This window comes from Haemorhous mexicanus, chromosome 7 (genome assembly GCF_027477595.1).
Source record: "Haemorhous mexicanus isolate bHaeMex1 chromosome 7, bHaeMex1.pri, whole genome shotgun sequence".
Classification (NCBI taxonomy): Eukaryota; Metazoa; Chordata; class Aves; order Passeriformes; family Fringillidae; genus Haemorhous; species Haemorhous mexicanus.
In genome coordinates, this window is record NC_082347.1 from 15,957,472 (window position 1) to 15,983,728 (window position 26,257).

The window sequence follows — 26,257 nt, forward strand, 5'->3', positions numbered from 1 at the left end:
CTTTAGATACACAATTATAGCCTATGCTGTGAAAACTTCTAATATTTACAGATGACGAAAGAGTTTAAAAATTGTAAAATCTAAGGGGTTTTTTTAATGTAGAAAATATTTTAAAAATAATCCAGGTGCTGGAAAACCTGTAAAAAATGTACTCTTACTGTGCAGTTAGTAGTAGAAGAGTTGTCATCACTTCACATGCAGTAGACACTTTGGTTTCTCATGTGGAGTCGGTGTGCCTGAAGCAGCACAGTGAGGCTGAGGAGCTTTGGGGTGAGTCCTTCCCTTGCTGTTTGGGTAGGCCGAGTTCTGGGGTATTTTAACTTCCATCCGGAGATGAGCAGCAGCTAAAAAAAAACTGTTCTCTTTCCGCAGCTTTTCCTTACCTGTTTGATTATTCTAAAGAATCTTCCTCCTCTTCATCCCAGTCAAAGTATAAAAAGTATAAATATTGGTAGCGATTTAATTTTTGCAAAACACCCTCCTATGTACATTGCTGATAAACGGTTCTTTGTCGTGACCTTTGAAGCTGATAAAAGGTGAATTCTTGTTCTTCCTGCTCTTCTTGATACACCTTTGAAAGTTTCATCTGTCAACTCATCTGTCAACAGAAGGGTATTGCTTCATCCTGCTCACGTTCTCACTGGATTTGGTGCAGCAGATTCTGGATCTTTGAGAGCATCTTGATCATGCAGTTTTCAAATTATCAGATGCCTTTTTTATTTTTTTTTTCCGTGACCTCTCCCTCCCGGAGGCAGATCCAGGATTCTGAGGCTGCTTTTCAGTTTGTCAGTTCTGGGCTCAGGTTACAAGTAGTGTGATAAGAATTACATATCCAAACTGCTGCTATTTTACAGTATCAAAGAATGTTCCTCTTAAGATACCTTATAAATATTTCACATCTTTTAACAAAGAGGAACTGTGAAGAGCTTTCAGCTTATTTAACAGAAGAAAGCACCCCCTTTGGCCAGCCAAGAAGCCCCCCCACCTATGCCAAACCTGTTTGCTGGCCTCTGTACATAGGACTGATACTGTCATTGTACAAATTGCAAAGCATTGGGGTCTGCTGACAGAGAGATAAACCTTCCCCCTGAGGAAGCATGTAGACAAGGAAAGCCTGCAGGCTCTTAATTCATCAGGAGAATTTTTGAACACTTGAATTTTGAAGCTTTTTGAGCAGTATTTTGAAGAATATGTGTTGTGTGGTTGCCTCTTCTCCCTCCCTAGTTATCTCAGGAAACACAAAATATCCCAAGGCCATTGGATGCCTTGGCAGGAGTTAGCAGTGTCCAAGGACACTATTAGGAGTTTTTGTGTTAGGTCATACATATCTATGTCCCCTGACATCATTGTTTCCTCCCTATTTTCCCACTCCCTTCTCTGGTTTTAGGAAAGGCCAAGACCCATATAGTCTGATCTACACAAGGTTTTGGCAGTCTGACAGTCAAAACTTGCTTAATCAGGTCACTGAATTATCATACACTATTCTGGTTTATTAGAGACACATCCTGTATTTTAAAGAACTTCAAAATTTCTGGGTCTCACCTGATTTCCAGATGTACATGCTCAAGCAAAATACATTACAGCATCTTAAACTCACCCTTTCCTGTGTTTCCTGCAACTCCAAACTTTTCTTTTTGTCCTTACCCCAGATATTCTTCTTTCTAAATAAGGAGGGGTTAGGTTATGGAGATGCTTACATTACACTGGTGGCAGGCATCTGCTGTAGTGACTGCCAGAATATGATTGCATGCTGCTCTGATTAAGATTTAGTTACACTGCTTAGATCTTTCAAGTTCTGTTTTTGAGCTGTAAGCTTGTTATTGAGTTGTTATGTGGTTCTGTTTAAATATACTTAAATATTTGTTCTATTTTAGTTCTGAGAATATACTAATGGTAGAAGGAATGTGCAAGAGTACTGCTTTTATTCAGCAGAGCTTCTTTTTAAACATATTCATTTATTTCTGCTTACTTAAGTAACTTGTATTGTTTTATCTTGTAACTCTTTTAGAGACAGTAAACCAAGTCAGACTTTCCAGACTTCTTGTGTGCTGGAAAGTGTTTCCTGACTTGCACTCACATATACTTGAATAAATCACCTGAAGTAAGTGCAGGGCATACATTCTTTATTTTACAGAATCTTCACTGTTAAAGCAATCCCAAGGAAGTAACCCATTGTTGGCTCAGGGCTAAGTTGGTAGGGCTCATAGTAAGGAGAGCTGTGTGTTTCTGTGGAAGATACTCCTATCACTAGAGCCTGCTTCTGCAGACTGTGTGATTCTGTCTCAATTTTAGTCATTTTCAAAGCTGCTTAAAATAAAGTGGAAGGTCATTTCATCATTCCAAAGTTTCTGTGGTTTATAAGAAAGGGACTCCATATGTAAGTTTTTTTAATGTTCTTTTACTTGTTAAAAAATAGGAACACTGAACTTGTTCCTCCTTGCCTTTGTAAGGCGTGTAATCCTACACATTTTGAATCCCCAGTCTGTACATTTTTCCTGCAATTGTTTCTTGCAACAATTGCGTTTTGGATTTGAACAAGCAAAAGTTGTCATGATAGTGTGTATGTGTACATATATATCTCTATCTTCTTTTGCAGTTTTGTTTAATTATATGTTATATATATAGTAGTTTTAATTTATGCATCTTGCTGTAAAGAAAAAAACAGAGGCAAAATGTAAATAACCAATCAATCCTTTATAAAACTCTTCAGGAAAAACTGACTTTTTTGTTGTTTACTTCCAGTTTGCTCTTGGACAGCTTTTCACCTTTCTTTACCTGAATAAGGAAGCTGATGCCCTCAACTGGGATTCTTTTCTATTTCCAATAAATACTTTTGGAAAGCATCTGGTATTGAAATCTATCATCATTTCCAAATGTCTTGCATTCTTGTCAAATAGAGAATGCTGAAGTTCCAGTTCATTAGTGAGCTGAAATGTCTGTCTTCAAGGAGTAAGGAAGCTCAGTAGCTTTGTGGTTCAGTGGAAATTATGTTATGCTGAAAGGACCTACCTGAAGAGTGCCACTTCAGTTGCATTGTTTTTACCTGTTTAAAGGATGAAAATATGCAAGGAGGGCTCCTGTTAGTGAAGTCTGTAAGTCATATACAAATGTTTCATTTTCAAAAAAATTTTTTTCCAAAAGTTTCTTTTGCGTATATACTCAGATGTGACTGAATTCCTTTTGAGCCCAAAAGATGTTGGTTTGCTGTTGGGCCCTTGTCTTGCAGTCTTTGAGCAGTGGTGTGTATAGTCTGTAGACTGTGTTACAGAAGGTGAAAACAAAGAAACCTCTAAGAAGAAATAACCCTGCTATTATTTGGAAATCTTTGCTGCCTTCCCCTGAATTTCACAGTATTGATTGCTATTTTATAAATAGTTCTCCACATTGCTTTGGAGGAGGAAGCAGCTGCTCTGCAGGGAAAAACACTTAGCTGCAGTGTTACCTGTATAACTTTATAAAATAGATGGCATGCATCTGAAGGGTTAAATCAGCTGAGATCCATGTAGGGCACAGCCAGTAAAGAAGCTACCAGTGTTAAATATTTTGCTGGTGCTTTTATTTATATGTTAACCCTGGTTAACATATAAATGGCTTGATGGTTTAATAGAATGCAGATGATTCTCAGTGTAGAGGTTACCTCTCTATTCAAACTCCTTTTCTTATTTTTCCTTGATTAAAACAAGAATTTTATTCACTTATTTGAGTAGGAAATTAAATAGCTAAGTTAAAGGAACATAAAAAAGATGCTCTGTTTTCCTTTTTCCCCACCAAAAGAAAAATGGAGAAAGAAAGAAAAATTACTTAGGGTAATAATAATTTAAAGTATATCTGTTAAACTTGTTTTAGCTTTTTGTTGAAAAATATACATCACATGGTGTACTAATTTATACATCTGAAATAGCTCTGTTTTCATCTTTTTTCAAAGTGTTTTTTTTTAAGTTTAAATATCATTAATTAGCCACAAATTGGACAAAAATGGAAAGATAGAAAATCCTTCTTGTGCTGGTCCATGCTCTGTGCAGTGGAACTTTGTCTTCACTGTTTTCAGACTGGTCCTGTATATGGGGAGCTCTGCTTGATTGGGCTGAGCAGTGTGGATGTTGTATTCAGCTTTGAGTAATTCTGCTTGGGATTGTTGTCTGTTCATGAGCAAAAGGAAACAACATAAATTCTAGCCCAGTGTGCCATAAATGCTCTTACCTGTGCATTTAGAAGTCTTCTTAGAATGGAGAATTCACTGCATCAAGGGTGAATCAGTCTGCAAAGTGTATTTCCTGTTTGAATTTAGATGAGATTCAAATGTTAACTGCTGGCTCTTGTGTCTTCAGTAAATAAAAAAAAGCTGCTAGAGTCAGAGGGTTTTGTTTTCTGTGGGTTTGGGGTTTTTTTGGTTGGTTGGGGTTTTTTGTTAGAAGTCATATTAAAGCAACAATGTCAAGTATGTTAAGTTTCTTGCAGCAGGACAAGCTTTCCAGAGCTAAAATAAGCATGAATTTTTCAAAAACATGATTGAACAATAACTACCATGAATGCTTGCTCATATATTTCTGATGCTGTCTTTCAATGTTGAAGGAAAAGCTTTCATATTATTTTTCAAGCCACTCTGGAACACAGTGAAGTCTAAATTACTTTCTCTACATACCAAGAATAAAATAACTTCTCACTTGGTGTGTATGCATGCTATAAAGCATGTATTAAAACTGTGGTTGTATCTCAGGGCTCTTCTCCAACCCCAAGAGTGCTTAATTGGCTAAAAGTCAAATTATGCCTCTTTTCTCCCTTTTCCCCTTTCTTCCATAGGCTCTTCTCTGTAAAAAGTGATGTCTTTAACAGGCACAGCAGTGAATGATCACTTGTGCTCATCAGGTCCCTCTTGAAAACACCCTGTCCATCCACAGGGTGGGATGATGCCTTGACTTCCAAAATAAAGAATTGAGATGTGTCTGAAGGAGAGCAACTGTCAGGTTTGTTAGCTCATGTCAGCATTGTCAGAGCAGTTGGAGTGTGCAGAGTACCAGGTGTGTCACAGTTCCCAGCAGGCACACCTCTGGTCCCTTTAGAGCTTGGTTGACAAAAATCCTTCCCATGCTGAAGAAGCTGTGAATTTAATTTAGCCATTCTTTTTCAAGTCTTTTTTTTTCAGGATACAGCCTGTCTCTTTTAGTGTTTTTTCATGGAAGGTGGTGTTGCTGTACAAAATGAACCTGTTCCCAGGCAGTTAACCAGAAGAGATCTGTATTGTTCTCTGCAAGTGGCCTGTCACCACCTTTTACCACAATGAGTTTTTATTGTGGCTTTGCTAAGGGGAAAAAAAAAAAAAAAAGACAGCTTAGTTTTCTTTCAAATCCTTGATGAGGGCACTAGGACTCCTCTGCATCTGAAAAAGAGAATTTGAGATGTGATGAATTCTTCACCATTGCTTCCAAATATATAAATCAATAGGAAATGCAAGAGGCCAGGTTAGATATTACATAACTGTACAGCATGTCCAGGAACCTGGTGATGGGTTTTCCTGCCCTGTGTTTGTTTGTGCCCTTCAGGTCTATTCTGGATGTAGTATTTCAGAAATCTGTCATTAGAAATCTTAGGTCAAGTTGAAAGCATTCATAATAGGGTGACCAAAGAACTAGAGGCAGTATAACATTCTAGCATTCAGAATGAATAATTGTTAGACTTAATAGCTGAAATGGCTGACGATTTTTGAGCACCTTGGTGTCTACACTGAATTACTCTTGTGTATTATTTGCTGTGTGAGACAGCATTGCCTTACTCCAACCTGTTCACCTCAGCTGGGGCAGATATTGAGGTCATGGTGGCCTAAGTTTAGACTTGCAAATCAAGTGCTGTATCATCATGCAAATGGTAAGGATGAAAATTATTTTATGCTCATGTCTTCTAAAATTCTGATGAGTAAAGAATATTTTAGCAAATATCCAGCTGGTTTTATTACTTGAGAAATTTCTTCTAATTGTGCATGAGGCACACCATCTCTGACTGGTCAAGGGACGGGATTGTCCCTCTCTGCTCTGCCCTGCTGCAGCCTTGTCTCAAGTCCTGTGTGCAGTTCTGGGGTCCACAATACAAGAAAGGTAGAAAGCTGTTAGAGAGTGTCCAAGGGTGGCCATGAGGATGGGGAAGGGCCTTAAGAGGAGGAGAGGCTGAGATTCCTTGGTCAGTTCAGCCTGGAGAGGAAGAGACTGAGGGAAGACCTCATTGCAGTCACAGCTTCCTCATGTGGGGAAGAGGAGGGGCAGGCACCGATCTCTGCTCTGTGGTGACAGTGACAGGAGCCAAGGGGGTGGCCTGGAGTTTTGGCAGGGGAGGTTGAGGTTGCATATTAGAAAAAAGTTCTTCATCCAGGGAGAGTGGTTGGGCAGTGGAACAGGCTTCCCAGGGCAGTGGCCACAGCTTCAAGGCTGGCTGAGTTCAAGAAGCATTGGGACAATGCCCTTGGGCACATGGTGACTCTTGGGGTGGTCCTGTGCAGGAGTTGAACTTCTATGATTTCTTGTGGGTCCCTTCTAACTCAGGATTCCACAATTCTAATTTCCATTTGGCTTTTTTTCTTCTGAAATAACAATGTTCAAAGACATTTCAGAGACCAAGTATGCTCCAACAAGTCCCTAGTACAAACATCTTACTAAAAAAGTTGATTCCATAATTATAGCTTTCTTATGTGTAACCAGTTCTGCAAAAAAAAGATTTCAGGGGATAATATTCAGTTGTCTGAATAATGAATTGGTCTCATTGTATCAGGAAAAGTTTACAGTACTTGTTAACAGATGAAGGAAATTTCAATTTGCTTGAGATGAGATACAGTCACTGGCTACCAATGGTCATCTGGATTATAAAGCATTCTTTCACTTTATGTACAGAAAGGTGGGGATTTTTTAACCACTGAATTACAAAAAAGGGTAAAACATTTAGTTGTGTATCTTCTCTGCCAAAGACTTACAGTTGTTGCAGGAGCTTCAGTTAATTGGGGAAAGCCAAACATTCCCGTAGACAACCATGTGTAACATTGTGTATTAAAAGACTATGGGGTTATGACTTTCTGAAGTTTTGTCCAAAGGAATCTTTGAAAATACCCAAATATCTAAGTTTTAGATACTACAGGTGGTCCAAATGAATTCTCAAGTTGTCTAGAATAATTTGAAATATTTTTACATGTCTTTTTGTTTTGCTATGTGGTGTTATACAGCTAGTGATTTAAAGAAAGCAGGAGACTGGATGTAATGTGGACTCCAAAGGTTCCTCCATGAGAGTTATTTTACTCTTGAATGTCTGGGTGTAATCCATGTACTTTTCTATAGAAAACCTACATTCTTGATAGGTCTGCTGATGGTGAAGGCCTTTAACCTTACTGTGATGGGAGTGGTGTCTGATGTATCTCCTGAGTCCCTTAAAGAATCTCTCACACTTCCATGTGTTCAGAGCTGTTGATCTGATAGCTCTTAGTGCTTTGCTGAAGGCAGTGATCTTGTTGGAAAGGTTTTCTCATTCCCATCTACGTGTTCCTGTGACCTGTGCTTCTTGTCAGAAGTTAGCCAGCCTGCAACCTGTATTTAATATGGTTTTGTGTGTGTGGATTTGGTTTGCATGGCAAGGTTTTTGTTGCAGCTCCAGGGATGACTTCTTTGAGAAGCTGCCAGAAACTTCCCCCATGTCAAATGAACCCAGTGCTGGCCGGATCTAGGAGGGACCCACTGCTGGCCAGACCTCAGCCCATCACTGATGGTGGAAGTGCCCCTGGGATAACACATGTGAGCGAAGAAAGAAGTTACTGTGCAGTAGCAACTGCACCTGGAGAGAGGAGGGAGAGTATGTCAGAGAAAGGAAAAGAACTCTGCAGACACCAGGATCAGTGGAGAAGGAGGGGTAGGAGGTGTTCCAAGTGCCACAGCAGATTCCCATGCAGCCCGTGGTGAGGCAGCTGTGCCCCTGCAGCCCATGGAGGTCCACGATGGAGGACAGCCCATGGAGAACCCCATGCTGGAGCAGATTTATGTCCAAAGGTGGCCCTGACCCCTTGGAGAGAGAAGCTCATGCTGGAGCAGGTTTGCTGGCACCTCTTGAGATGCTGTGGAAGGAACCTGTGCTGGAGCAGCCTTCTCCTAAGGGACTGCACCTAATAGAAGGAATCTACACTGCAGCACTTCATGCAGAGCTGCAGCCTGTGGGAAGGAGTCACATTGGTGGTTAAGTTCATGGGGAAGCTGTTTCCTAGGGGAGGAAGCCCATGCTGGAGCAGCGGAAGAATGAGAGGAGTCCTTCCCCTGAGGAGGAAGGATCAGTTGAGACAGAGTGTCTGACGAGCTGATCGCTATCCCCCATTCCCTGTCCCCCTGCTCCACATGCAGGGAGGAGGCAAAGATTTTGGGAGTAAAGTTGAGCCCAAACAGAGGGGTTGGATGGAGGGAATGTGTTTTTAAGGTTTGGTTTTATTTTTTGTTATCCTACTTCAATTTGATTGTTAGTATAGTAAACTGATTTCCCAAGTTGAGTCTGTTTTACTTGTGACAGTAATCAGTGAGTGATCTCTCCCTGTCCTTATCTCAACCCACAAGCCTTTTGTTATATTTCTTCTCCCTGTTTAGTAGAGGAGGGCAGTGACAGTGCCTTTGGGCACCTGGCATCCAGTCCGAGTCAACCCATCACACTACTTAAAAATTTAAACATTTTTATGTAAAATTTAAATTTAAGAAAGAAAACATCAGTCCTACACACACCAAGGTATAAGGCAGTGTGATAGAACATTAGTGTAGTTTTCAGGTGGTTTGCTCTATAGTATTTTGATAGTATACAAAACCATGGGATTTTAAAGTTTTAACAGAATTTATTTAATTTTTTTAATCGAAGGGTTCCTGAAAATGTTTCTCACCATTTGAATTACTCTGTAAAACAGACAGATAGAAGAAATACTTGACCTTTTGCAGCAATCTTAGGGGGAGGGAGAAGAGGATCACCTATCAGAATGTGGTCTAATATGTCCTGCAGGACAGGCAGAAGCTAAATTTCATTGGCTCTTTTGTCAGAGAGAAATGGCACTCTGGGCAGCATTCCCAGGATCAGCATCAGGATAAGAACGCGCGCCTCAGAGTCTGTGTGCCAAGTGATCCAATTGAATTCTTGCTTCCATCCACACCAGGCAACCTACCTGCCAGGTGGCAAGTGTGGCCCAGTGACTGTCTGCAGCTCACTGGGAAATGTGCCTGATGGTTTAACACAGCATGGAGCCTGGGTTAGGGGTTTTTCGATAAAATTTTTTGCAACTCAGGAACACTTATGAAGTCAGCGGTGTCACAAGCAGCCTTATGTTTTCAGGGATGTCAGACACAGCAGAAGGTTGTTAATTGTCATTGTGGGACCACTCTGTCATCAGTATCCCAAGAGGAGGCTGAGATTGTGGGTGGAGGAGCTTTTGGCTGGGTACCTCAAAACTTGTGCTAAAGCAGTTGAGTTTTACATCTCTCTTGAAAACCAAGTATATTTGTTAGAGAAATTGTTTTGGATACTTGGAGAGCTGTGGGATATGTTGAAAGAAGGAGTTGCTCAGCAAAGGCTTTTGCCCAGTTGTTACTTGACAAAGCTTGACAAGTCAAATTCTGACTTCACCTCTCAGCACAGAATGAACTGGTGGCTTTGATTTGTCACCACTGCTGCAGGCTGATGGGTTTCCTTTTGAGGGTAACTGCTTTTCTTTTAACAGCAAGCTGTTGTCAGATTCCTTTTACCTCTGAAGTTTGGAGAGTGAGTTGATTTTTCAGCTTCTACTGGCTCACTGGTGAATAATATTTAAGAAGACTGAGAAGAATTCTGCAGCATTCCTGGGAGCACAGCAGCCTGTGGAGTCCTTCAGATGACTACAGATGATGTAGCTAGGCATGCGAAAATAAAACACTGAAGATATCCTCTAAGAAATCAGGAGGCTTAGACTCTTTCTGGTATGGAAAATTACATCTGCCAGGGCAAAGTAAAGGCCTGGTGGAATTATCTAGCCCTACTGATGAGGCAGAATGAGCCTTGTGCCTGGATTCTCATGCCCCCTATAATGAATCATTTGTGCCACTGGATGTTGTGGAGAGTATGGTTGTCACCATTGAGCAAGAAATGACACAAATTCACAAGAAGGATGGTTTACACAACAACAGCTTTAATACGAAAATTGTCTTCTTTTATAGATTGGTTCAATGCATTCTACTGATTAGCTAATTAACAAAAATATCTTTCTCACAAACAGTCCTTGGGAAGAATAGAAAAACAGAACAGGAAAACACCACCTGCAGATTGTTTATACAGCAAGTTATCATCATTTCTCTACAACTCCCTAAAAAGTCTCACAAGTCCACTGTGAGAAAACTAATCCAGTTTTTTCGCTCTCTGACCAGGCTGTCACATCCACATATGATATACTGTAATTTATGCAGATTGGTGTCATTCTGGAAAATGCTCTTTTTTCCTGTCAGATACTGCACAGTCCCACCTTACTCAGGAATTTTTGTGCTCTCATACTTCTAGTTATGACCAGGGGCAATGATATTTCAGGAGCTTCACTGTGTAGACCATTTTGTCTTCTATCTCAACAGGCATTGAAGATGATGAAAACAAAAATGTGTAACAAGGGCAGGTAGAGTGCTTGCTTAGCTGCTACACAGTGTGTTGGTCCTTCAGGTGCTACCTCTTCAGTGTGTCTTGTGTCTGTGTGTTCTTGCATGGTTGTAAGGCTTCAGAAGGAAAAGCTCAGGTTGTTCTAGGGCACAGATTCTCCCCTCCTATGAAAATGGGACAAGTGATGTGAGGAGTCTTCTGATACCTTTTAAGTAGACAAGAGGAGCTGTCTGTTCTGCAAAAAAAGTTTTTGTTGTGCTAGGCCTGGTCCATTGAACTTCAGCTAGTCATGTTCATTAAATTAAAAAACAGAATCAGGAAGAAAAAGGTTGTATGGCTCAGATAGGGAACTTCTTCTCCCTCAAAAAAGAGGGTGACTGAGTTAAGGAAAAACAGTTGTAGGTTTCTGGGGGTTTTTTGAATTGTACAGATTGGTCCTATATTTTCTGTCAGACTGTAAGGTCAATCAGGAGTTGATTCCATTAGTGGCAGCAGCACTCATTAATTACTCCATCTGCCTACACAACCAACTAGCCAGGTTAGATTAGTACTGGAATTGCCCAGTTGATGTTTCCATCTGTATTATTTCTGTCCTGTGTGATATCTCATTTCCTTCAAATTGCTTCATGGTAGTATTTCTGAAGTTCTCACAAATTATTAAGAATGCTTTTGCCATCAAGGATCCATGCAGTAATCAATAAAAAACACAAAATCTAGGCTTTCCAAGAACAACCTGGAAGTGCTGGAAAGATCAGTGGTATTCTGAACTAATTTTTGTGTTTTGACCAGATATATAGGAGGGCCAAACCAGTGTAATACAGATGTGAAGAACTGTAACACATGAAGTGCTTGAATGTTTTATAATTCCTTGCATTTTTAATACCTTGCAAGAATAACTTAATGATTGTTAATTAAAATTCAAGGGAAGGTAGGTATAAAGTTAATTTTAAAAATTAACTTTCATGGAGGTATATTTTTACTAACATGATTTTGAACAGTTTTGAATTACCGTGCCTCAAAGATCACATAAATGTGCTTGAAGCATGTCTCAGGCTCTCACTTTCCCCTCTTGCTACCTGGAAGACATGGTGTCCAGGGACTGTAAAGTGTTTGTTCAGACAGTTTGTTTTATTTAATTAATTGGTCTCATTGTATTTGGAAGGACTGTTTGTTCAATGAGATGTTCTTGCTCATATATTTTCACTGTTTGACAGACAAAACCAGCAAGCCCCAGATTTGCCATACAGTATGATGTTTGCTTTTCCCAGCATGCTGTGGGGGTTTAGCTCACATGTAAACTTTTTGAAAGACGATTCCTTAATAAATTCTTATCTTTGGACATGATCTATGGAGTAAAATTTGGAAATTTGGTATGGTTTTTTTCCCTCTGCAATTGAACTCATATTTCAGAGCAGCAGTAGTCCTGTAAAAGCAATACTTGACAAGAATTCTAGCTGTATTTTCTAGTGGCAAATCTCTGTATTTTCATGAGATGTTAACTGAAGCATCTTCCAGGCTACTATATGGGTCTGCAGTGTGTTTTCAGTGTGCATAGATTTCTAACAAAAAGCCTATTGTCTAGGACTGTAGTTTACCTGAAGAGGAATAATTCTGCTTCTGAAACCTCTCCCATCTCTGGTTACCAGAGCTGTCAGCTGGCCATGAACTCAGACACTGCACACAGAGATGGGTTGCGAACACCACACACTTTTCTCCTTTTCCCCTTTGCTCCCACCCCAAGTCTCAGATGCCGAATGGTTTTGACCTTCTTTTTCCCTGATATCTGTGAGTCTGATATCACCCAAGCCTGTGTCTGTGCCATGATTTGAATTTACAGAAACTCCAAAACAAATTCTGTTTCATAAATTGAAATAAAGGTATGCTTACCTGAGTGGGCAGCCTGCAGAAGTGCTCTGTGGATGTCTGGAGGAGGTGAAAGAGCAGGAAGGAAGTAACTGGAAGCTGGAGTGAATGGTCAAGTATTTAACCCTGTCTGTACCAATCAGTCCTTGTATGTTCATGTACTTGATTGCACTTGAATTAGTTTAACTCTTATGTTACTTTAAGCCACTTTACAAACTTCTGTTCCTTAAATACATACTGTATTTAACAAGTAGCAGGCTCCTTCAGGAAGAAAGATAATTTAAGATGAATAAAGTAATCCACCTGGAAACTGGTGAGGCAGTTTGGAGCAGAGTGGGAATGAACAGAAGAGAAGCAGGAGAAGGCAAGTGCCAGGAAAGTTTTTGGCATCAAAAGAGACAGGTGAGGGAATGAGTTGGATGTGGCCCTGGAACTAAAGAAACTGGAACTGCTGAGAAGGGAAGCAGTAACTGGAGATACATGGTAAGACAAGCAAAAAGGAATCCACAGGCTGAGTAAGTTTGCTCCTCAAGGCAAGTTAGACTGACTTGAGCTTTGCTGCTGCGAGTTCCTGCGGTCTGTCTGTCCTGCTCATAGCTGCTGCTTCCTGCACTCTGCTAGCAGGGGAACCACCCCCACTCCTGAATGAGGTTTAAATCAACTCAGTTTAGATATTCTGACTGTTCCCTGGGGCCTGCCGGTGGCAGAAAATCTGCAGTTTTCTGGGTTATCTAGGTAGCTAGTGTGTTCATGTTATTCTGATTTTTCTTTTCCCCAATTGAGTGCTGATATTTTTCACTTGATAGTATATAAAGATCTCAAATTTAATCTTGGCATTAAGAGCAATTTGTAGATAAATCTGGATTTAACATGTAACTAGTGACAAGCACTGTGAGGCTCTGTACTTTTGAAGTTGTGCCTCTTATAGTTGCTGTAGGTTTGCAAATTCTAATAAAGTAAAGGTATAGCTGTGCAAATATTTTAATCCCTTGTTTCATTTTGTACTTGGTTGCACTTCTCTGAAAGATGCCATCAAGAATGGCAATAAACATTTTGAAAAACTTACATATTAATAACTAAGCAGTGTGGTTAAATGTATAAAACTAAATATTTAAGTAAATTGTTTTTTATAAAATTGAGTATGTTCTCAAGTCGCATTTCATGCTGATGAAGTGGAAGAAACAGTAACACTGTGAGGTCACTCCCATAATTTATTAATTATCGTTAACTTCTGTCCCATATCTTACAGAGGTTTTGTAGTTTTCCTTTTAAAAAGGGGAGAGATGAATCTGGAACTGACACAAAAATTCAGTCATAAAAGAGTCTGTGTCCACATTACCAAGCAGAGTGGTGTAATAAGATCAGATCTGTCAGGTGCTGAGAACCTGGCATAAGTGCTGTACAGGTGGTGGGAGTTTTATTTCAAGCCTGTCCTGGTCTGATTCTGTGGCTGAATTCCTCTTGGTGGTTGGAGCGTGTACAATGTACACCTGAAGCTCATTCTCTGATCTGATTTTATTCAAAAGAAATCTGGTTCATGTACTTGATGACTGCTTTGCAATGTAAAGCAAAGCAAGGAAAAGAGGGTTGTTTGGGAGATGGACTTGAAAAGTGCAGTCCTGATTTGAATTAAATGCTAATATAGGCATACCTAGAGTCGTGCAGATCAGGAAGTTCACCAAAATAAAGTTGTTTAATAAGAGAGCTTAGATATCAGATCCACGGGGTTGGAATCAGGAAAGGCAATGGATACTTAGAGAACTGAACAGCTACTTCATCATTTTGGGAGTTTGGAAAAATATAGGGAGGACATGGTTTTAAAAACAAAACAAAAAAACCCCAAGCTGCATTGTTCAGAAATGTCTTTACTCTTGCAAAGCAAATGTTTTAAATAATACAAAGTGAACTTTATATTAATCAGATACTAGATACAGGGAGATTGGATGTGTTGTAAAAACAGAAAGCACACCAACTTTTTTTTTGTTGTTCTTTTGGAGTCCATCAGAAGATGAACTTGAGATCCTTTGTTAGAGAGAGGAGAGGAGATAGGTATATTTCACAGATTCTTGACTTTAAAAAGCAAAAACAATCTCTACAAACACAAGTGCATGGCTAGAATGTTTTTTCAATTTTACCATGGAAGAAATAAGTCAAGTGTCAGCTTGTCTGCTCAGAGGAGACAGTTGTTTTTAAGAACTGGTGCTATCTGATATTCTGGATGGTTTTGGGTTACCATTTAGCACAAATTTATTATTTATTACCAAGACTATTAAACCTCAGTGTGTGAGGAGCAGTGCTTATAAATGGATGTGGAGACAGAAGTATTCTGACCTTCTTGTAATGGAAAGGTCTTTATGGTGCTTAGAAAGGAAAAGAGAAGGAGAGTGCATGCTGAAACTCTCTCTGCTGGAAATCATACACATGGTTTCTCTGTTTGCACCCCTCCTGTTGGCCTTGGTATTCAGAAGTCATTCCATCTCTACACTGTATGAGTGGTCGTATGTTATTTAACAGTGTAGCTGGAGTGGTGGTGTTCAAGCCTTTGTGTGATTTTCAAGGTTATGATCACAGTTATAAGACTGGGACTTCTAAATGGTAAAATTCTTGTAGGATCTTCTCAAAAGCTTCAGATGATGGAAACATTCAGAAATTGTGACACTGATAAAATGGGAAAAGTTGGCAATAGGTGGCATCTGCTCACTGTGGAATCAAACTAACAAAGCTGATAAGCCCATCTCAGCTATCAGCAATGCATCTGAAAATGCTGGGATTTAACACAAGTCAGACTTGCTCACAGTCCTTAAGAGACCTGGGTAAGAGACTGTGCCTGTGCAGGCTTTCCCCTGATGCTGGGATGTACAGCAGTTTAAAAACACAAACCAAAAATCAAACCCACCTGACTGCCAGTACCTTTGTCTAAATTCTTGGCTTGCTTTTCAGCTCCCAGGAGTAATCATGCCTGTGCACAGCTACAAAAAGCCTATCAATTATTTCTCTGTATATTGCAGCTTCTGGTCCACTGGAACTAATGGTATGACACAGTGGATATTTGGTGTGGAACTGCAGCCTTTCAGATTCTCTGGTGTTTATAGTAATGATTGAATTGTGCATGGCTTGTTTTTTCCATTGGTGTCACCAACAATGTATCTTTTCTTTGGACATTAGGGAGAAGTTCTTCACAGAAAGGGTGATGGCACTGCCCAGGGAGGTGGTGGAGTCACCATGCCTGGAGGTGTTTTAAGAAAAGACTGGAATTGGCACTCAGTGCCATGGTCTAGTTGACAAGGTGGTGTTAGGTCATAGGTTGGACTTAATGATCTCAAAGGTATTTTCCAGCTAAAGGGTAGAAATGTTTTTGTTGGTTCATTTTTAATATGACCAATTACTGATAGCAGTAAAATTATTTTAAGGTTATTTTTTGTCTCAACTGCTGCAACTGTGCAGCATTGGATATGCATGACTCTTAGGAAGTTTCTAGCTGGGAGCAGCTCATCATAGGAGATGGTTTCTGTAATTCCAGATACAAGTATCTGAAATGTGCAGTTCACATTCTGGACCATAAACTGTCAACACAGTTTCTTCAGCCATCTCTTTAATCAAATCCTCTTTGTATTTTGCAGATCAGTAGAAATATGCATTTCCATAATACCACCTTTGAACTAATGAAGTGGAAGTACAGATGAAAACAGTCTGGAGGAAGCTTGAAGTACAATACAGTTTCATTCAGTTTCCTAATTCGGAGGTAAGGTTAATGCATGCAAAATTTTATTTCAAGTATTTCAGGGATAAAAAGCATATGATAAGTAGACACCATATCTTATAAAAAATTTCAGAGCAACCTTTATTTATGCTAGTGACAGTCTTTAATACCATATTAAAACAGCTGTTTGATCTAATCTCTGTCTGTATCTCAGTTATGAAAAAAGATAACTCAGCCTCAACTACAAAGACATCTGTTATACAAAGGCATATTGGAGAAGAGTTATGGTATCAGGCAAATTTTGTTTGGTAGAATCTGCTTAGTCATGACTACTGTTAATGCTTTAGTTTGTTATTAGTTTAGTCCATTATTTTGCTGATATGTCTAGGATAAAGCTTTACACAGTGTCAAGTGGCAGGGCATAAGCATAAGTAGTTGGGTTGAAAACTGGACACAATACTGTTTTGAAAAGGGAAACACAAAACACACACCCCCAACCACCTTCACAAGTTACTTTTTCTGCCTTCTAGTCCACTGTCTTTTTAAAAATGAGTAGTATTAGAAGCAGTTGAGGGAGGGAGGTTGTTTTCTGCTTTCCCTGTATGTAAATAGCTGATCTGTCAAAAAATAAAATGTCAACACCACTCCACCACAAAATTTCTTTATCTTCACACAGTTGGTTCTCTTTTTACTAGGAATTATGTCCACAAGCACAGAAATGGCAAGAAGAGGGGAGCTTATCAGAACCAAATAAAAGCAAGTCCTTGTACTAATTATTCCTGCTCTTATGTACTGCCTCTTGTTTTCATACCTTTTATGGCTGAATTTCAATAGCAAAAGGACAAAGACAAAAGAAAAAATTTGATCATGAATGCCAAAAGAGGGAAATACTATAAATACCAGATGTGAGCAGGGTGCATTGCCCAGGTGTTGATCAGACATTTTATGTGCTTCCTGAGTCAGAGATCAGCAGTATTGTATTTCATTGCCTGACGTGCTTTCAGGTATGTCTTTGAGCCCATTTATGAGTTTGGACACCTACAAAAAACAGTAAAGGTGAGTGTTTTAGTTTTAAATACTTGTTATATACAAAAGGTGTCTTTTGTTTGCATCTAAAACTGCTGCCTGATTGTTTATTTCTTAGCTCCTGATTGGTTTACAGAGAGAAATTTGGATTAAATTTATTTGGTTGTCTCTTTCATTTTAGAGTTCAGTGAAGAGTATCAAATGTCTGACAGTTCTCAAGATAGTTTATTTTATCATTCTTTAATATGGGATCTCTATAATACAACCCTTCATTGTACTTTTGCTAATTCTACTTTTTTTTTTTGATTCAGTGCAGAATTTTCTTACCTCTGACTTAGTAGGGTAAATAGCTGTTTTAATTATACCTGTGAATTTGTGCATTTCTAGTGCAATGAAGCTGGAGAAATTCTGATTAGTATATTACATGTAATCAGTAGGGTTACGTGTGCTCAATTCCCTTCTGCAACTGGTGTCCCATATGGTGTTGTCTCTTTAGTTAATAGAAAGATTTTGGTTGTATGATTACTTTATTTTCTTTGGCATGTTGAAAACTGGACTTGGATGACTTCCAGCACTACCCATTAAAATGTCAAATACTCCCTTAGTTTGCCTTGCCTGCAGCAAGGCATGAGTTAGAAGGACATTAAAAGACCTCTAACATACAACTGCTGAACCAATAACTTTTGTTGACAGTTTAGGAACAACTTCCTACTTTTCAGCTTCTACTGTCCCTAGAGTTGTCATCTTCTGTGTCCTCCAAACCAGTAGTGGTAGGAGCGTCTTTTATGTGATGGAGTTTGTTCATTCAATAGCCAGAAACACATTCCAGGTGCTTCAGAATGAAGGATGCCAGTGACGAAATGGTATTCCTGCAGTGATTTTCTTATTAATCATCAAGGCTACTTAAGATCCTCTCTGTTCTGTTAGGAAACAATTATTTTATAAGGTCAGGTTAGCTGCCATTGAATTTCCTTGGTGGCAAACTATTTGCTAGGAGTTAATGCCATTAGAAACAGGCTGAGCCACTTGAGGCTCAAACCACAAATGGGAAATACAGGTCAGTGTGCTCAAAGCATTTTCCAGGAGTGGAGGAACCAGACATCTGTGTCATCTTGTGAATCAGTTGATCAAAACAGGAAGTGCCAGTGGTTCCACTCTAGGGCTGCTCTGTTGTGCAGTGTCCTCCTAACAGGACTTTCCTTACTGCCATTGCCCCTGGCTTACCCCAGCTTGTTCCAGTAGTCTCATCATCTTGACCTCAGACCACACAAAACAAGAGCCTTCCTATTGCTAGGTCAAGACTGTCGGGCTCAGTAAGGTCAGATTAAGCTTCTTAGAATCCCTTCATTTTTATATTGGCTCTGTTTGGCTCAGGATCTCCTCTTGAAAGTGTCAAGGACAACAGATTTCAAAGAAATCTAGACAAGTTCCTGTGTAGTAAAAGGAAGCTAAATGTTGTATTTTATTTCTGAATCTGAGGTTGGGAATTTTATGGGGTATGATAGAGAACAATTTAAGATCTTACACTGAGAAAAGCATACAAGGAATGCATTTGCAGTGCAGTCTGAAGATGTTTATATTGATAGGAATATATTTTGCAACCAGATTATTGTAACATGGATATGTAATTAGAAACATACCAGATTGCCTGTTTTGCTTACTTTCTATTTAGTGTTTAGATTAGGAATAAATGTAAAATGTGGGTTTCAACTGAACATTAATACAGGGATTAATTTTGCTTTCAAGAATTGTTTTTTAACTCTTGAGCCAAAACAAAGCAGATAAATGTCTCTCTCTGATGGTAGTATTTTGAAGCAATCCAAAGTAGTAAGTTGTGGAGTAGGTTGCTCTAAACTAGGTTGAAAAGTCAAGAATGTCCTTCTCCAGAGGTTCCAAATTTGTAAAGGTTCACTAAGTTTCATGAAATGTTAGGTGAAGTGTTTTTAAAATGTTTCAGTTGATACAGAATTTAATTAAAATAATTCTAGGGGTCGATTTCAAATGTATTTTAAAATAGTAAATATTAAAATAATAAGCAGCTTAATTGTTAGCTTACCAAAATCTAAGACCAATTTAGATAAGAGTATTTTTATAATATCCTTAATGTCTATAAAGACACTGTGATAAAAACATTCTAATTTTCTTATTTCTAAACCTTGTTCCCTTCTTTAAAAAAAATTACTATATGTTCCCTTCTTTAAAAAAATTACTTGTGTGCCATAGCCAAGTCTATGTAAAGAAAGGATATTTTTATAATGTCCTTAAAATATGTATGTTTTGAGTTTACAGCACAGTACAGGACTTTCAGGGTATCTTGAGTAAAAATCTTTATCTGTTTAGAGTAATGGTAGAGGGGTCAGTAGTCACATCTGTTAGGACAATTTCCACAGTGGAGATGTGCAGGGGGGTTCCCAAATGGCTACACTTCACCAGGCTTCAAACACATTTTGTTGTTCTAAGATCTGAAATTCCTGTTCTCGTTCAAACATGCTCATTCAAGTTGCTGGTGTTTGAAATACAATTATTTGTTTCAGTTGGCAGGTAAAGCATATGAAAGTTTTTTACAGAAACATTTCAGTCCCAGGCTTTCAGTGGGATGAAAGTGAAGTGATAAGGCGTCTGCCTGTGCAGAGGAGAGTCCCTGGAGTCTTTGAGAAGGCAGTGTATGAGAAGAGGAATATTTATACAGGTGTCTTGAAGTTCCGTGCTCTTTGAGTTGTTTTGGAATTTGCAAATGTACACTTGCAATCTACTCAGTTTCCCCACCCCTCAGTAAATTTCATGTCTGCTGATACCACCAATCTCTGAATAAATAAGACTTTTTTAATGGGCAGGGGGGAAAAAAGTTTGCTTTATTGGTCTTTAAAATTTGCACAGGCACCTACCAAAGCCACTCTATCACTCCCCTCTCCATGGGTGGAGATAAAGACCAGGAGAGGTCACTCACTGATTGCCATCACAGGCAAAACAGATTCAATTCGGGGATATTAATTAACAAAATCAGAGCCAGGCAAGAAGTAGAAATCTTACAAACACCTTCTTCGCACTCCTCCCTCCTTCCTGGGCCCTACCTCCCCTCTCCAGCAGTGAAGAGAAGTGGGGAATGGGGCTTGTGGTCAGTTCATCACATGTTCGTGCTGCTGCTGCTTAGGGAGGAGAGTTCCTTCCCTGCTGCACAGACTGCTGCAGCTTGGGTCAATTCCCTGGGGGGCTGTCCTTCAGGCACAGCCTGCTCTGATGGGAGTCCTCCATGAGGTCACAAGTCCTACCAGGAAACCTGCAGTGTGCAGGTCCCTGCCAGGACCCTCTCCAGCTCAGGCTTCCCGTGGGTTCACAGACATCCACCTGCTCTGATGTGGGCTCCTCCATGGGCTGCAGGTGGATCTCTGCATCCCCGTGGTCCTCCGTGGGCTGCAGGGGCACAGCTGCCTCACCATGATTTGCATGGGAATCTTCTCTGGCACCTGGAGCACCTCCTGCTTCTCCTTCTGCACTGACTGTGGTGTCTGCAGAGCTGTTTTCTCTCACATATTCTCCCTCCTCTCTTCTCTGGCTGCAGGCACATCTGTGCAATAACTTTTTTTTATTCTTAAATATGTTATCTTAGCAGCATTATTATCATTCCTGATGGGCTTGGCCTTGGTCAGCAGTGGGTCCATCCTGGAGCCAGCTGGTGTTGGCTGGACAAGCCTCTGGCAGCTTCTCACAGAAGCCACCCCTTTAGCTCCCTGCTACCAAAACCTGGTCACACTGACCCAATAAATTACTGCAGTCTTTCATCTGCTGGTTTGGTTTCAGTACGGTTCTTAACTCAAATGTGTGAAAAATCTCAAAAGAAAAAAGGGAAATGAAAAAAAATACTTAGGATGTGGTAGAGGATTACAAGATAGTATATAGTGCTTAATAGAGAAGGTTCAATAGTGATGGCTTTTCTGTCCCCTTTCTCTCTGCCAAAAATAATTCTGTATTCTCTTTAACTAGCAACAAAAATTGTTTCCCGTTATGGAATCTGTGGTTTTCCTGTAGCCTCAAGTTTTCCTTCACAGATTTAATTTGAATCAGTCTTAATTCCATCCTATTAGAGGTGATTAATGTAAGCTAAAGAATCCTGACAGAAAGAAGTTTTTGATAGTGAAGATGTGGAAGGAATAAATCATCCCTAGATGGAATAACAGCTTTGACAGAAGCAACATAAGAAAAGGCAGAATGAGACAGTTTTAAGAATGTGATCTTGAATGACTGAGGAATAATTGAATTGCCAAAGTTAATGCAGACGTGACTGAGGAGGAACGTGGTTTTGCTTTTAACATTTTTAGCTTAAGGAACTGTTGAGATATCAGAGGAGATACCTTCAAGTTTAAGGATGATGGGAGAGTGAGGGAAATGTTTCCAATAAAAAATAGCGTCCAAGTCATCCCTGTAATACTGAGTATGGGCAGTTTAAGTTGTACACAACGATGGTCAAAGAGAAAAGTAGGAAAGCAAGTGAAATTCATAGAAGGAATATATCATATAATCCATGTACCTTTTTAGTTTCTTTCTGTCTTAGTCCAGTTGCTTTCTTACAATATGGAGAGAAAAGCAAAGATTGAATGAAAAAAAAATTACTGATTTTATTAGTTGAATGTGAATTTCACTTAATTCAAAACCATAGCAGGCTTCTACCCTATATATTGATTTCCTGCTGTCCTGAGTTCTGCTGTGTAACAGTTGTTGAAAAATGTTTCAGAGTGTGTTTAAAATAACCTTTTTGCACTGAGAAAAGAACTGGTGTAATTGGTTGATTACAAATGGGAGATTTTTAATCTCATTAATCTCATGACCAGAAAGCTCTGATTTGCTTTTAATTTTGTGTGAAAAAAAAATACCAGTATTGCTTTACCACTTCAGTGCAAGGAAATAGAGGATTATAACTGTTGAAGTAAACATTACCTTTGAACTCTGTTTTTGTCTACCTATTGAAAGATTACTGTGTTTGGGTTTGGAAATGTCTTTGAAGGTATATTTGATGACAGTACGTTGTTCAAACTTAAGAGGAGTATTTGTGTGCATGTGCATGCTGTGTTTCTGTAGTTATTTAACCAAGCGGATCTACAGTGCACTTAGAGTTTAACTTAAGCTTGCATTAAAATCTGTTTTTATCTCAGCAAGACTTGCAGAACACTGGCAGGGTGAGATAGAGCTCAGACACATATATTTAGAGTCCTGGAAAAATTTCCCAGAGCAATAATACTTTCTTACATATGTCACGTTGAAATTAAATGTTGCAGATGAAAATAGATGCTGAATGCAGCATATAATTAATTTTACATTATTTGTCCTGTGTAAGCACTTTCCTAATATAGCAATCTAGTTTAATATATCCACTATGTGTGAGGTAACTCTGTAGGTGAGCATGTCACACTTTACACATAGTCTCAGTATCAGAGTGATAAATGCTTATCTGAACACTTTGCAGGTTCTGTGTAAGATAATGAATGATTCTAGTTTAGTCTATTCTAAACTTGCCACTGATAATGCTCACTTTTGCCATTGCTGTGAAGGTGGTAACCTGCTCGTGTTCTGTGCCTGGAGTTTGTAATCTCATAAAAATATCCCCATCATCAGTTTCTAGGGTGAAGTGAAGGCTCACAGATGACAAAAGTTAGTCAACTATTCATTAAAATTCCAAACAATAAGAAAGGTTGCAATTTTAAGTTATAAGGGTAATATAACTAGCACAAAGAACAAACTTAATAGATAAATGTAATTTGCAAATTACATTTATCTAAAATTTTGTTTCTCCAGTAAGAACACTTAAAAAATAACTTTCCCCTGCCAGAGCAGTTTTGAGGAGGATAAACAAGCAGCGCCTACAGCTTCACTTATTTTTCCCATCCAGCTATTAAAATGCTTCTTTGGAAATCTGATGGAGACCACTTCTTTGAGGATATCTGTGTGTTACTTACAGTGATTTGTGGGAACAGCTAGACAGGGAGTTTGGGAGTTTCTCCTCTCAGCAGAAATCAGTGCCTCCGTGGGCATGGCAAGCAGGTGAGGAAAGTGAGGATTAAGGCTTACCTTGCCAAGCAGCGTTTTGTATTAGCAAATCTTCATGATGTTGAACTTGCTAGTCTTGTCTCTGCTCTTTGTATGTGTCGAGCAAATACTGTCAAAGAAAGCTCATCTCTCACCCATTGCAGTGGGGAATGCGGAATTCAATGATTTAAAAATTACATTGCTCGCTTATGAAGTAAAATTTACAAGTGTGTTTTTATCTTGTTCATGAAACACATATGAATTCACTTGGACAGCTGTTTTCTTCTGAGTAGCAGAACAAAAAAATATGTCCATGTTGACAGTTTGAGGCATTGTGAGGGCAAGCAGTTCGCTTGTGAAATGCTCTTCTGTCGGCCTTTTTTAATACTAGATCACGTCACTTGCTCTAAAAGGGATACCATAGTTCCTTTGTCACATACCAGAGGGAAAGGGTTTGCAGATGTGTAAGCAGGCAGATTCCCCTGTGTAAAGGCATCGGCACTTGCCGTTTGGAGGGGTTTGTTGGTATTTTTGGCTGAGGGTTGTCTTCATAAGTAGTGTTTCCTGTCTGTTCTCAGTAATTTCAAACTCTGTCTTCCAGGTGTAAATTAAAAGGAAGGGGGATTTAAACTTCCTTTCTGTTACCCCTTCCTAAATGTATTTATTTCCAGCTTCCTATGGAGAGCATATCCATTAATAACTTTCATGTTCACAGTGTGTGTGTGGGGAGTGAGGGCTCCGTGCATTATCAAGTGTTGACTCTTTTGACCTTGGTAATTACTAATCTATGCAATCGGGCCTTTCTGAGCCTTGTCAGCCTCGCTTGTTTAGCGTTTTATTTATTTTATTGGTTTCTACAAGTCCTGAATAGGAAAAAGGGATTTAAAGAGAAACCCCCCCAAAAAAGAAACCCAACCCTATGTTTATTCTTAAGGGGTGGAGGTCTTCTAGAGGGGAGCTGGCTTGCAGAGGGGGAAGACAGTATTCTTATGCTAATCCAGGCTCTGGATAAGGAGCAAAGCAGCCGTGCAAACAATGGAAGTGGAGCCAGAAAGTCTGCGCTGCAGTCTAGCACGCCTTGAAAAGCATGTCAGGCCGGGCGCCTTGGGCTGCCGGGAGGGGCCGCGGGGGGAGCGCCTCCCGCTCGCTTTATGGAGCTGGCGGCGGGCCAGCACACTTGGAAAAATCTTACTACCTAGAAAACGAGAGTTAAGGCTGGAAGAGGCCAGGGCAAGAGGGAGAGAAGTAGTTTATAGTCTTGCTTTTTTTTCATGTTAAAAGAAGCTCACCCCAAACCCCGTATTGAGTTGTCTCAGCTTTGTTGCTGCTGTTTTCTTCTCCTTTGTACCAAAAATTGAAATTCAAGTGATGCGTCTTTTAAATAGCAGCCACATTTTCTAAAGGTTGTGCGTGAGAGAGGCCGGCTTTAGCAACGTGCCCCTGCTGGGAAATGAGCTTACACCTCCCTCCTGTGGGCGAAGCGCTCGGGCTGCGAAGCGCGCCGGGAGTCGGAGCTGCGGGCCGGCCTGGGCACGGCAGGGAGGTGCCCTGTGTCCTCTGCCGGGACACACCGATGGCACTGGCATACGGCAAAAGCAGCGGTTTGTCTAGCATGCTTTCTTATTGATTAAAGTCAGTGACCAAAAATACAGGCTGTTTTCCTGAGGCATCATGAAATGAAAAATGTGCTCTTTAAGCACCAAAAAAAAAATCCCAGTTTCTGCAGAACTCTTCTTCGTGAGTTCCATAATTTGCATAATCACCATCACTTTGGAGACATAAAGAAGTTGTGAATTTCTTCTTTTAGGTTGGGCAGAGGCTATAGGTGTAGCAGAAGCAAGCCAAGATCATGGGAGTTAACTAAAATAAATGCTTACCCTGTCAATTTCTGGATCTGGGTTTTTTGGTCATTTTCTACATAGATTAATGAATAACTGTCCTTAAATTATGAAGAAAATACTGTAGGGTTGTTAAAACATTCATAAGCTTAATGGCGCTAAAAGGCATGTTGCACATTAGAAACTCTTTCCGTGAAAACATTTGTAATTTTGAAGGCACTGGTGCACTTATTTTAGGGTCCTTTGTCCATTTCTAAAAAAGTGAGCAAATATATATTCAGGATTGAAGCCCAGCTTTTTCCTTTCCTCAGCCCAGGTATATTATTTGTGTCAAATTATTGAAACTTAGAGGCAAAAGGTGTGATAAATCTTGTAGGCAGAATAGTATGACCAAAATATTTTCGTTAGTTGTAATATATAGTAGAACATTTATAACATTAGTGACATGTAAAATTTCTAACAGTTTTGATGATTTTTTTTCCTTGCTGCTTATGTTTGGTGAACAAAAGTATGTTTCTTATGAATAAGATCTAAGGTTTCAGTTATGAGTCCCCATTTGTAGTTACTAAATTTAGAGTTGGAATGCATTACATGTGGAGACTTTTCTCCTTGTTCACGTTGACTGGTATGACAATAAAGAACTAGCGAAAATGATCAATAGATTATAAAAACATATGAAAAGGATAGCTTCTGGGTAGAATAGCAGAAGTTGATGTCATTGTAGAAAGAGCATGGGTGTCCATTTGCTAACTGTCCTAAAGGCAGAAGCTCTAAGCCAGCTAATCTCTTCCAAAGTGAAGGAGTTGAGAAAAGAGGGAAATGGGTCAAGGTGAATAAAAATTGTGTAGTGAAATTTTCTCTGAATATGTTCAAATAAAAGAATGTTGTAACACATTAGGATATGTCTGAATACCTGATTGCAGTGGGAAAACAATTCTGCTGAATGTCATTGCATATAATTTCATTGAAGAAACTTTGTAGCAGTAACTTAATTGGCAGCCCAGAGTAACAGTAAGATGGGCATTCAGGAGTGCAGTGAGTGGTGTCCCCAGTTACCTAATTTTGCTGGGCATGGTAGAAAGCAGCTAGGCTTTAATTTCTTCACAGTTAACAAGTTTGTTTATGAAACAGATATATAATAATTTAGTATTTTGCCTTCTAAATTCTGTTGTGATGTACGCATTTGATATTTACCAGCAGTGGG

General features: G+C 39.5%; 1 protein-coding gene across 3 annotated transcripts in view; it reads left to right on the plus strand.

Moving 5' to 3' along the window:
• Positions 1–26,257, plus strand: part of BMPR1A (bone morphogenetic protein receptor type 1A) — a 74,287-nt gene that overhangs the window by 21,266 nt on the left and 26,764 nt on the right. The window contains exons 2-3 of one of the 3 annotated variants that reach the window (XM_059851203.1): positions 16,092–16,213; positions 17,176–17,227. The exons of 1 other annotated variant lie outside the window; for it this stretch is intronic. The gene's annotated coding sequence lies outside the window, so the exon portion shown is untranslated. The remainder of the gene's footprint in view (positions 1–16,091; positions 16,214–17,175; positions 17,228–26,257) is intronic. One more of the 3 variants, XM_059851202.1, reaches the window with a different exon arrangement.